The sequence below is a fragment of the Natator depressus genome, chromosome 10, assembly GCF_965152275.1.
Source record: "Natator depressus isolate rNatDep1 chromosome 10, rNatDep2.hap1, whole genome shotgun sequence".
Taxonomy (NCBI): Eukaryota; Metazoa; Chordata; order Testudines; family Cheloniidae; genus Natator; species Natator depressus.
Genome location: NC_134243.1, coordinates 63,284,091 through 63,297,523, shown reverse-complemented (window position 1 = coordinate 63,297,523; position 13,433 = coordinate 63,284,091). Strand labels below are relative to the sequence as shown.

Genomic DNA, 13,433 nt, shown 5'->3' with positions numbered 1-13,433 from the left:
GATCAGGAGATGCATCAGTTCTATGTGCTTCACATCATGAATTTTTGGAGCCCTTGCCCCTTCCACAAAATAAACACATTCTGAGATTTCTGGAATTCCCAATCTACCATGGAGACACTTCTGGGATTGTGGGTATATTAGACACAGGAAGAATTTCTTCCTCCCAGCCCCCCAACCCAAAACAATCAGGGAAAATGTCTGAACAAAGGTCACATGAAACCTTGATGTAACCTCTGTCACAAAGAAGAGTACTTGAGACAGGGCCTTTTTTTGGCTTGAGAGAAACTAAAAAAACAAAATGACAGTCAAGAACAAAGAGCAGCTACATGTGTGCTGGTCAAAAATTACAGCGATTTTAAAAAAATAACTTTGCTAAAAGGAAGAGACCCCCTTCATCCCCCCCCCCCCAAAAAAAATTAAAGGATGAACAAAGTGAGAATCAGTCTTCTCAGTAACACATTAAAATCCAGGAGGTAAAGAGAAGGGTAATGCTAGTGGACAAGTCCCCACATAGCAATTTTCCAGGACAAAGATGGATAAACCCACATTTAAATCTTCCTTGGGCAGAGAGCATTGATCCAAAGATGGAAACTTTATGCAAATGTAAAAAGCTGGGAATTTTTATGTTTGATAATCCCTTCTAACCCAACCTTGCCTCTCACAAACCCTTATCAGGGGAAGATGAGAACAGCCATACTGAGTCAAACCAAAGATCCACCTAGCCCAGTAACCTGTTTTCCAACAGTAGCCAATGTCAGGTGCTTGAGAGGGAATGAAAAGAGCAGGTAATCATCAAGTGATCCATCCCCCACATCTACTTCTATGTAAAGATCTTTGTCATGAAGAGGGAGGAGATCCAACAGGGAAAGCTCGACTCAGTCACCTGTGATTGTAGAGGTAAAGGTTTCTTTATTACTCAGTATATTAAAAGCACGGAAAGAAAATGAGTATCAGCTCGCACTTCCAATATGTGTAGGAGGGAAAGGGCAGCCACTTTGTGAAGGCATTTGGATCTACTATCACACTTTTGGCAGCCTCGACACAAACAGATTGAGATCAGGACTGCCGGGAAGGAATAAAACCTGACGATAGACTGTTCCTGGGATGAACAGAAAATGTACTCAACCTCGCCACCAGCACACAGGCTTTGCCAGCCAGGTAAATACTTCTGTCGCACACAGATATGCTATTGTGAAACTCACACATAATTCTTACCTCATTCAACCCTGTTAATGAAGGTCTGCGGAGGACTATACAAATAGAAATGCTGAGGAATTTGTTTCACCAGAATCACCTGATTATGAATTATTGGAAATATCTGCCCAGAAGAAAATTTAGAGCTCAGTTACGCTCCCTCGGTCTGATTCTTTTCAGCCAGGCTTCAAACTGGTCTTTGATTAATTTTGCCTATAAATTGTAGCACCAACGTTTTTGCTCTTATAATTTATTGTAAATTGCAAATATTGGTAGCAAAAGTATTCCTAGCCCCATTTCACAGAGGGGGAGTTGAAACAATGACAGATTAAAGCCAGAATTTTCACAAAGGCTCAGCATCTACAACTAGGGGCAGATTTTTCCAAAGAACTCCAGCAGCCCATAAGCCCCTCTGAGAACAATGGGAGCTACTAGGTTTTACGGTCAGATTTTCCCCAGATGTCAGGTGACTTGTCCAAGGTCATACATAAAGTCTGTGGAGATGAGAATTTAACCTAGATCGTCTGGGCTCCAGTTCAGTGCCTTAACTAGAATTTGCAGGTACTAAAATACAAGGATAGTTGTCTGTTGGTGCAAACTTTCACCTGTAAAAAGGAAGCTGGCCTGGGTGAAATCCTCACTGGCTATTTCACAGCCAGTAAAGGGCTGGCTGTGCAAAAAGCAAGACATTGCCCCAAATCTTTAGCTGACTATTTGTGGCTAGTTCCTGTCATTCTTCAATGAGATTGCCACCTTTCACTTCTTCATTGATGGAATCCAATACTATTTCCCTTAAAAGTTGAGCCTGGCTTCAAACAATCACATTTAACAGGGAAAAGGTCTGTGTTCCTTATCCATTCATCTACCCAAAACTTTGTCAATTTATGGGTGACATTCCATTAATCATTGTTGCATGTTTCTGCCATGTAAAAGGAAATGGGGGAAGGGAAAGTGAGCCAGCTGTGGTGAGGCAATAATTAAATAAAATAGATTAAAACCAAACTGACAAATGTTTCCCTCTAAAAATCATAGCCAAATTTCTTTATACTATCAATATTTCATAAATTACCAAGCACAGACTGGGATATGTGGGGGAGGAGGTAAATGAAAATGCACTTCAGGCCAGGTTAGAAAGAAACAAACCTAGCTACTAATCAGCCTTAAATGTCCTCTAGGAGGGAAAAATGAAACTGAGTAATAAACGAAACTTGGGGGTTAAAAAAGCTACTATAATGAAAAGTATTAAATGAGGCTTTGTCAAACTTTGCCATTTTCTTTCTTTCTTTCTGTACTTAGCACAGAACAAAGCCAGGTGTTATGAGGGCAGCAAAGGGATTTCTTCGGGAGAAATGGTGTGTCTTTGAAGTGGGGCACCATATTACCAGATTACTACCACTTCAATACTAGGTTCTAGTCTGGCAAAGTCATCAGGCTTTTGTTGTTTCGTTTTGTTTTTTTGAAACTAGCCCCTGAGGTTTCAAGACTCACTTCTGTATAAATCTGGAATTTGCCTGCTGGTTCAAAGTTTGAGAAGCACCAAGATTTTCAAATAAGGGTGCCCTGAGAAACTAACACGTACATATGATTATACCTGCGAGTACAAATAGGTATGCGTGTGCCATTGAGTGTGCAGGTGCTTTTCTGAAGTCCTGATGCATGCGAGTACACTTTTGAGGGTGCACCTTTTGAAAAAAGCTTTAAACTTGTTCATTCCAATAACAGCGCAAATGTAAAGGTCTGTTCCAGGTCCAATTTGCCTCTGTTGCTGCTGGCTCACGAATGCTCAACAAGTTTCTTGGGCTCCACAACTGGGAATGCTGCTCCCCATTCCAAAGGGTAATGGACACTCTTTCTAGAAGTCTGAGTACACCTAATGCAGCATTCTACAGCCACTTCTGTGGCATTCTAGTATGGTAATCGGGCTCTTGACAATGGTATTGAGGGGACTTGCTGAGCATATTCCTGGATGGCTTTTTGGGAGATGAGTTTTGTCTGGAAGACACTGAAATCCTGTCCCCAGTGAAGTTAAAGGTACTTTTGCCAGATTTCAGTGGGGCCAGGATTTCTCACTGTATGTTCAACCTGTGTGTGTGTGCGATAAATGGCCCCTGGTGAGATGGCAGAAGAGCTTGAGAAGCTGAAGTAGTAGAGTGCAGGGGAGAAGAGATGCAGCTCACTCCCAAGGAGTAAGGTGGGGTTTTTGTTTGGGGTTGTTGGATTTTTTTTGTTGCCTTCTGTGGCAGGCCATCCTTCTCAGGGACTTTCGAAACTTTTTACTAGATCCAGGTCCTAACAGCTAAAGCCAAACATGTTGAAGTTAAACCTGATTCTCTGTTGCCCAGCACCTTGTGCAGTGGGTGTACCGTGTTACTAAATCAGAATAGTAGAGTTTTAAACCCTCTGTGGCAGGTGTAAATGACTAACAAGGTCCAGGCTAATGGCAAATCAGGCCAAATATATCTGTAGATGAACTTTGAAAACACTGTATTCTATAGATTCCAAATTAAAAGATGAAAACAGTATAGTCTAGTGGCCTGAGCACAGGCCTGGGGGGCAGAAATTCCTGAGTTTTAATCCTGGGTGTGTCATTGTGGCCATGGTTAATCTCCCAAAGTCTCTATTTCCTGTTTTGTGAAATGGGGATGATAATGTTTACTTCCTATACCACAGGAGCAGTGTAAATATTCAGTAGTTTTTATGCAAATCTCTTTAAATGGTTTTATGCAAAACTCTATAAGTGCTAACTATGGTTAATTTTACAATCAAGGGGCCAAATTTTAATCTTAGGCCTGGTCTGTACACAGATTTTTGTACTGGAATGACTATGTCTGCTAGCGGGTGTGATTCCCCGCCCCCCCCTCCCCCCGATAAAGTTATACCGGTATAAAGAAATCCCATTCAAGACACCAACTTGTCATACAGGAAGGGGAATCAGCGATACCAATATAAGGCATCTTTTTACTAGTATAAGTGTGTCCACACAAGAGGGAGGGTTGTACTGATTTAACTATACTGGTATAGTTAAGGTATAATTACTGAAGGTAGACAAAGGTTGGTTTCTTCCATGGGATTTCTTTCATGTGTGTTCCTTTTACTATGGATTGACTTCAGTGATTCTGCATGCATGTTACTGAGGGCAACATTTGGCACAGGGTGTTTATTCTACATTTAAGTCTCACATGTTGGCTGTGCTATGGTAAATCCATATTTAAAAGCTTGATAACATTAGCCCATTTTGGCTATCAAATAAAGAGTGGAGAAGGGGAATATTCTGGCCTTACCATACGAAGTCACATACTGACACTATTCTTGTTGCCCTTGAGCTTACTTGAAGACTGCGTAGAATTAAACACATCAGTCATAAAATGAACTGAAGAAAATGTGTTTAAGCTATGGACAATATAAATGCACTTTTGAGATGATGGCTCCTCAATTTTATCCTGCAATACACACACATTCATATTTTTTTGTGGGGACAATTTTTATAAAATTTCTGGAGAAATTTAGTATTTGGAGCCAGGATACTAACTGATTCTGAAACAGCAAATAGAAGATCTATCTCTTTAAGATACTGCCTGACTTGTTTAATGGTGTCTGCATCAACACTTCTTGATCTATGTCCAAGTAAAAAATTGTTTAATATTGAAGTGATGAAACCATAGTACTGAATATCACAGGTTTGATCTTAATTGGCTTATAGTATTGTTAGTTACACTTCAGTTGTTTGCAGGCTTTTAACATTACAGAGAGAGCACACCTCCCTTTAGTCTAAAAGAAAATGACAGAATGCTTGCTAAATGGCTAGGGCAGTGATTCTCAACCAGGTGTACGCATAGAAGTCTTTCGGGGGGTACTCAACTCATCTAGATATTTGCCTACTTTTGCAACAGACTACATAAAAACCACTAGCAAAGTCAGAAGAAACTAAAATTTCATACAGACAATGACTTGTTTATACTGCTCTATAGTATACACTGAAATGTAAGTATAATATTTATATTCCAATTGATTTATTTTATAATTATATGGTAAAAATGAGAAAGCATTCTTTTCAGTAATAGTGTGCTGTGACACTTTTGTCTTTTTATGTCCGATTTTGTAAGCAAGTAGTTTTTAAGCGAAGTGAAACACGAGGTATACAAAACAAATAAAAAACAAATCAGATTCCTGAAAGGGGTACAGTAGTCTGGAAAGGTTGAGAGCCACTGGGCTAGGGTGACTTATGCAAATGCTCAGAGGTTGATTAGACACACTTTGAGGACTGAACTCTCTTGTGATCAAAAATTTACTCAAACAAGGCAGTTTCAGCACGAAATGAAATAAGATGTAGACCAAAACATACGTGATCCCTTCAATTATCGTTCTTTATGCTGGTTTTTGACTTGTTACTCCATTTTCTGTCCTTTGCCAGGGCAGTACACATGTTCTACAGTAGAAAGCGAACTTTGTTTTGAAGCTGTATCTGCTGCCAGAGCTGTTCTCTTTGTTATATAGCTCCCATGGGACTTACTCCCTTTGACGGTTTACCAGAGCCTGAGCTTGGTGACAAAGTGCAAGGTACATTTGCTTATGCAGTATTCTGATTGGTTTCAGAGTAGCAGCCGTGTTAGTCTGTATTCGCAAAAAGAAAAGGAGTACTTGTGGCACCTTAGAGACTAACCAATTTATTTGAGCATAAGCTTTCGTGAGCTACAGTGAGCTCACAAGTACTCCTGTTCTTTTTGAGTATTCTGCTTAACCATCTTAACAGACCTACATTTTACTAATTTAAACTGCTTGCCTTGGACTGAGACTGCTCTCTGATACGATGAATTTATTGGTTACAGCATCCAAGCAGTATGGTAGGAAAATGAAGGGTGGATCTTGGTGTGCAGCTGCTTTGTTTTTAAAAAAGTGTCATATTGCCAGCCCTGGAGATGTAGTCTTCCATTTATTCCCAGAATAGGTGCAGCAAAGACAGCAAAAATGCTAGCTTCTACTCAATGCTCTGGCCCAGACCTGCAGGGACCAATCCTACCAGCAAGATAATAGTTTAGTGTCCATCGATACTCAGGTATTTTTCTTTTTTCTGTTTTTTTCTCAGCTCATAAACCTGTGTTTCATGAGATGCATTAAGAGTTAACTTCCATGTTCCTGTGATTTTTAAATGGATGTCAAAGTTGCCCAGCGTTTTCCATGGGTGCCTGCCTTTTGGTGTGCAGTTTCTTTGAGACTGAAATCTAAAGAGTTTCCACGCTCTCTAATGATGATGCAAATATTTATATGATTAGATATAGGCTTTAATATAGATCTGGAAACAAACAAAAAGACTGAAGCAAAAGTGAACTAATACCTTTCATGGCTGGAGACTTAAGTTTCAAATGTGAATGGGAGTCACAAGTGAAAGAAATAACTGTTTTTATACAAGACCTATAGTGCTTGATTTTATATTACAACACCACCATTCATTTCAGCATGGTTAGCAGTCCTTGATAAGGAGAGCTATGGGACAGGTATAAACCAGTGTGTGCAAGTGAGGATATAATGTAGATCTAAGGTGCAATTTATTCAGCTACAGCATCATCAGTTTCTCTCTTTCATTAGCACTACCATCTTTCAACACTGGAGAAAATGGCTCCTCCCATGAACAGCACTCCCTAGGACTCCTACCAAAAGTATCAGCACTGTCCACTAGCACCTTGGGCCAGCACATGAGGGATGAGTGAGGGTTGGGTATGCCTACAGGAGAAGGAGGCTGAGATGTTCTGATATGGAAAGGAGGGTATTTGAAGAGGCCCATAAGTGCCCTCCAAAGTAGGATGCTGAGGAGTGAGAGAATTGCACTGTGGAGGAGGCATATCTGTTGTCTAACAGCCAGTGGCCCAGACAATGTAGCGCGGAATCTTGCTTCATGAAGAATATCCTCCTCCACACCTCCTCCCTATCCCAAACCTCTTGCATTGTATTGCTGACCCTGGCTGGGGTGGTGGTGCTGATGGAACATACTGCAGCTGCTGGATGTCAGGGCATCTGCTGGTGGAAAGGTCGTGGTATGGCTGTTGGCTAGAAGGGTGCTGGTTGGGAGTGCTGCTTTGGGATGGGATCACAGGAGTGCCAGCACTTCAAAGAGGAAGTAAATGGCTGGTAGAAAAGGTGAAGGGAAAGAGAAGAGTCATTTATGGCAACAAACAGGTCACAGCCTCCTAAGCACCTTGGGAGCAGGGTTACTAGTATACACATTGAAGGCTGAATTTTTAGCCAGCCTCAAATTTTGCCCACACCCTTGATTTAGCCTGTAAAAATGGGTGAACAACTATTTTGAATATTTGTTGGCCTCTTCTATGAACTAATCTAATAGTTGGTCACTAAACTGACCGATTGGGATATGCAAAACACGTGCTCTGCCACTTTTGTCAGACCAGTCAACTGCATTTGCAAATGCAGGCATGAAAAAGTATACAAAGCTGGAGCTCAAACTTAACTCTTCATATTATCTTGTTGAGTGTTAAAGATTAACTACAACGGGGAAAGAATGTTGTATGGAATGTTTCTATTGTGCTAGAGAATTATATTCTGTGAATTATATTCTTCTGTCTCATGGGTTATTTAAACTTTTGTGAAATTGTTTACCCTGTTGCTTTTATTTACTCTATGACATCAAAAAGCATTAATTTACCATGTGACATTTCATATTTATAATTTGAGAAACAGTGCATAAAAACATGGAAATCTGGTGAAGGCAAACCATTTTTATAGCATGTACTGTGCAATTGTTTTGCAGCATTGCCCTCAAGTGTAAAGTCTCTTACATTTTTTAAATTGTCTAATCAAATGCAGACTCTGTTCCAGTCACGCTAGATTTTCACATAATGGCAGAAAACTATTTCTTTTTAGCCTAGCACTGAACATTTGGATCACATTATTACATTTGCTACTTTTGTTGTCTGTGAGTGTATATTTGCAAATGGATCATATACATGCTCACACACACACTCCGCGAGAGACGGGGATTCATTATTGTGCTGTGACCCACTGCGGGATAGTCCTGGTGCAAAAGGCCATCTGCAGGAGTTGCAAAGCCGGCTCTTCTCCCCACCCTAATAGGAGGCACCTCCAGTGGGAGAAGGTGGGGTTTCAGAGACTGAAGGAGGAATGGTAGGTGTTCTTGCACCACTGTAATGTCTCTTTGCAACAGGGGCACAATTTAGGGCAGCTGTAGCCTATACATGGGGCCAGAGTGTACCAGCTGTCTTAGGTTCTTATATCTATCACCCACATCATTGTAGTATCTGAACATCTCCAAATCTTAAATGTATGTATCCTCACAACATATTTGTGAGGTAGGGAGAAACTTATACCCATTGGGAAACTGAGGTGCAGAGAGGATAAGTGATTTGTGCAAGGTCACACTGGAAGCCTGTAGCAGAGAAGGGAATTGAATCTGGACCGTCTCAGTTCTTAGCTAGCACCCTGACCACTACACCATCCTTCCTCCATACTAGCTCCCAGCAGACCGTGAATAGGGGAGGCACAAACCACTCCCCTCAGCTGTTGTGTTACAAATAGCACCAGCACAGAGATTAATTTGGGGCTGTGTGAATGAACAAGTACATCTGACCCAAACAAAATACACACATGCATGTGTATATATCTCTCTATAACTGCATGAAACAACTATATGTATGCTGCAAAAAATGAAATAAATATATGGCCATAGTTTTTCCATGGCAGGCCACTGCTCTATCCAGTCCAGTATCCTGTCTTTGGCAGGGAGCAAAGCCTAATGCTTCAGGAAAACACCATCCACTGCACACCTAGAAAAAACTTGTATAGTTGTGTATAAAGAGCAAAAATTCCTATCCTGCCCTCTGCAGGGAATCAGATTAATCCCTGAAGCATGTGATTTGATTATCCTTGTCCTAGGTTATCATTAAATCAAAATATGTATTACTAAAAATATCTGCATAGCATTTACATTATGAAAGTATATGATTTAGTCAGCAAAAACAAATGACTAATCTTTGAGTCACATGTGTTGGATTTAAGGAGGTGTCATGGAGAAGCAGATCTTCGCAAATTGAACTAAACCATTCAACTCTGTAAACTGATTTTTTTCTTATTACTCCTTTCATGAGGCGCCTGGGGACATTGTTCCCTCACTATTGAGAACTTTAACACTCTTATCCCTACCCCTCTCACCTCAGCGCCCTTTCTCCAGGTGGTAATACACAGAATAGCTATATTTGCAAAAAAAACCTGGCACTTAGCCAACTTCAGGGAATGGCGAGTGATTCTGTACTGGTTTGCTTGATTATCTGATCCTAGACACTGAAAGCATCACTTCTGTAAATTCCTGAGCCTGCTGTAGCCAGGGTGGTAGTAAGATCTTATGCCCATCCATTTAATTGTGTGCTATTCAACTGTGGAGACATGCACAGCAGATGTGTCCCTTTAAAAAAATTTTAAAATACAGCCTACAATAATGGGCAGAGTAATGGCTACTTTACAAATACTTTAATGTTTTCAAAACCAGCTAAGGTTTTATACCATCCTGAAGTTTTATATGTATGCTTAGGATCTTATTCTGGCATTTGAAATTTAAATATATATATAATTTTTTTCTCCTTTGCAGCCTCCCAGAACAACCCAAAGCACACACAGGCACACTGGTGCCTGGGTAGTGTTTGACTGAAGGATTGAAGGAGGATTTCAAATATGAGTATGATAATTTTCTTCTGACTCTATGACTATTGTGTGTCACAGTACATAGTTGGGTAACAGCAACACTGTCTGTCCATGTGGTGATATTCCTAGGGCCTGAATAACTGCCGTGCCAAAAAACATCCTTGGGAAAAGGGACCAGAGCACACTATGGATCTTCACATGCCAATATGGGGGAGGTGAATCTCAATAAGGCCCTAATGCAGAGATGCTTTTAGAAAAGTGAGATAAGTACCATTTGTTTTATGGCACTGTAAACTCTGAGGGGAATGCTACCAATGGGAGGGCCTGGGACATGATCTTGCACATTGCTACTACTCAAGATACTACAAGAGGGATGTTGTCACAGTTATTTCATCTGAAGAAAAGAGATGAACTGTATGGCTTGTGTTTAAGAAAAGCCTGTACAGAAATGGCAGAAAACAACATTATTCAGTAATTACCCATTATTCAAGAAGAATATCTGTTTTTAAATAGGACCTCCGTAATGTTACCAGGGTCAGACAGACCAAGGGCAATCTGCTGTGTAAGTGTATAAATCAAAGCTGTCTAGCGACTGATTTAATTTACAATGTTCTTCAATATTCTGGACAGAACAAATGTCACTCGCTTGCTTAAATCCTGTGCTCCTCCCCTTTTTCCACTTCCTCCCTCCCTCCCCCCCATTTTTTGATCACACCTCTTGACCTCCCTACTTCTTGAAATAAGAATTAGATGCTAGGAGGAAAGCCATGGATTTCCACCAAGAGACAGCATGTTAGATCAACTTGTTTGAATTATGCTAACATCCCAACAAGTAAGATTACAATAGAGCCCTCGCTGTATTTACCTGCTGGTTACCTGGCTTTCTAAGCACAATTCAGGAGTAAAGCAATACATACTGGAATTTATGTAGTTATTTTATATTAAGTACCTAAATCTGCAAAACAAACTTAGAAAAGCATCTGTTGAAACTATTAGATTCTGGGCACTGATTCTGCTAAATCACATGTTTCCCATTGTGGAAGGAAAAGAGCTTTTGCAATAACATGTAGAATACATGGAACAATTCTTCTCTTTCTTTCTGTGCTCTTTGGCAGTTTGACTGACTGAGTCAAAGCAAGTTCTGTTCCTTTATCTTTTTTCAAAATATGCCATAATCTCCAAACTGAAACCGAGTAGGATTCGAATAAAATGTTCTCTTTCAAGTAATAACTGAATTAATAATCACACTCTAAGCAACAGATTGAGATCCTGAAGCCAGATTTTTTTAAATTGTCCACTGGTGCTATTTATTTCTAGCGACCATTTTGTGACTTTTCTGCAGGTGTGGCCACTGAGCTGCCTCAGGGCAGGGCTAAATCTGCCAAACAAAAGAAACTTCATGTTCTGGATGTTAACTTTAGTTACCATAGCCAGACAATGCTGCCAGTGGTATGGAAGACAAAATTGCTGTAGCCAGCTGTGCTGTTCACAGTCGGATGGCTTCTGTGTAGCTCCAAATGGTTATGAAGCCAGTAGCCTGTTGTGGCCAAGGACAGAATGATGGATGTTCTACACACAGTGCCCAAGTAGAAAGAATGGCAGAAGTTCACTTCAGGGTTGTTAAAATGCTAATCTAGTTTAGTTAACAAAAGCCTAATGGAACAGAAAAGTTAGGGAAATAAACCCACCTCATATGTTACATATGTACACTCCAGATTTGATCTCTCTAGTTAGACAAACATTTGCCTTTGGAAGTTAGACAATTTAACAGTTTTCTTGTTTGAATAAACTGAATCAACTTTTGTTATTAGCTGTACTATAATTACTGTCAAGGCATGAGAAGGGAAAGTGGACTAAGGCAGACAATACAGCTACTGAAAACAGCATCAAAAGGCTAGCAATATGATTTTCACTGAACATTTCTTTCATGTGACATGAGAACTTGAACTTGAAGCTGGCAGCTATTCACAGAACAAGTAACAACTTAATAAAATGGCTTAAACGGATTTTAACTGTAACTGCAGCAAGCTTATCTAATGCATAAAAAGAGATAATCTGTTCTAACAGCAGTTTTGATTACATCAACATTTGAACTGTTTTAATTACATATAGGACTGCTTGTATTACCCAATGCAAATATTATGCTTTCCATCTTTTCCTTAACTGTTCCTGAAGCAAATGATTAATTTATCCAATAGCAGGATATACGTTTACATTTCTTACTGGAATTATAGTATGTGATCACCCCTTTATTTTCTTATTTAGTTGCTAAGCAAAAAATAGGGCAGTCTCCCCTCTATCTCCTGTGTTTATTAATCAAAGCAAAAAAACAAAAATGTTTGTTGGGAAATATTAGGGACCAGCTGTGCAATAAACAAATAAAGCAAGTACTTCCTTGGTCTTACAAGGCAAAGACAAAAATTGAAGCAAAGCTACTTTTTATCATTTTACTCACTATACCATTCATGGTGAGAACTGGCCATATCCACATATGCTCTTCATGTGATTTCTTGCTAGAGATTTTTGTTTGTTTTTCAGAAAGAAGAGTAACCAAGCCATTTTCAATATGTATATAAAAGGGGGCTGTAGCCAATGGCAAAACTCCTATTGCTGTCAGTGTGAGCAAGACCCATTCCTGTGTTAAGTGCAGTAATTTAAAAGATGTATCTAATCAGACCAGCAGTTGTGACAATTAGTCATACCTACACGGAGCCTTGTAGTTTAAGATTTTTTTAAGTGACTTTTTACTACTACTTCTTTACCATCCTGTATCTCATATGATGGTACATATCTGAGCTAGAACCTGTTTAGGCACAGTGAATTGGACACATAATTAGGCATTCTCTCTAAATGTGTGAACTTCATAAAACTAGATCAAAGTTCTAGCAGTTCCAAGGGCTAAGGTGTTTGCTGTCACAATCAGATCAAATCAGCCATACAAAAGAGGCAGAAATGTTAGATGGTCCAGTTAAAAGGGCACCAGTGATTGAAACAAATGCAGCCACACAGCTGGCTTGTGGAGCAGTGACAAGGCTGGTCACTGTATTCCTAGCACACCCTCCTACATCACACACAGCATGTTTAGATGATGATGATATCTTTGTTGCATCCTTAGCAGAAATGAACAGAGGTAGTGACAGACTGCAGGATATGAAGAAGAATGGTAGTTCAATGTAACTAAAGATGCAGATGAAAGTGAGCAGCCTGTTAAATAACCTAATTTAAAGCCTCTGGGTTATAGTTTTGGCTCTCCTTTGAAAACAAATTCAATCTACTTAATTTAAAAATGCTAGTAAATTCCTAATGCAAACTCTTTCTTTCCATTTTTAAAACAGCTGAGCATATTAGTTTCTATAAAAAGTGTTAAAGTTTATTATTATATAGAGAAAAAAATCACAGGGCTCATCTGGCAATTTCTATTTGTCCAAGCCAGAGTAAATGTTTATACAATATCTGCCAACATAACAGGATATGCCTGTCACTCACTACATTAAACATGATTGTATACAGCTTAATTTACTGAATTAGATATATACACATTTGAGGTGGATAGATTTTTACAGCGTGAATAAAGC

At 39.6% G+C, this 13,433-nt stretch overlaps 1 protein-coding gene and 1 long non-coding RNA gene across 13 annotated transcripts in view; one reads left to right on the top strand and one right to left on the bottom strand.

Moving 5' to 3' along the window:
- LOC141995276 (uncharacterized) overlaps positions 1–10,181 on the top strand; it is a 201,206-nt gene extending 191,025 nt beyond the window's left edge. The window contains exon 4 of the long non-coding RNA XR_012641287.1: positions 9,806–10,181. This is a non-coding gene — a long non-coding RNA (uncharacterized LOC141995276). The remainder of the gene's footprint in view (positions 1–9,805) is intronic.
- The window catches only part of SEMA6D (semaphorin 6D), a 271,918-nt gene that overhangs the window by 20,112 nt on the left and 238,373 nt on the right, over positions 1–13,433 (bottom strand). The window lies entirely within an intron of this gene.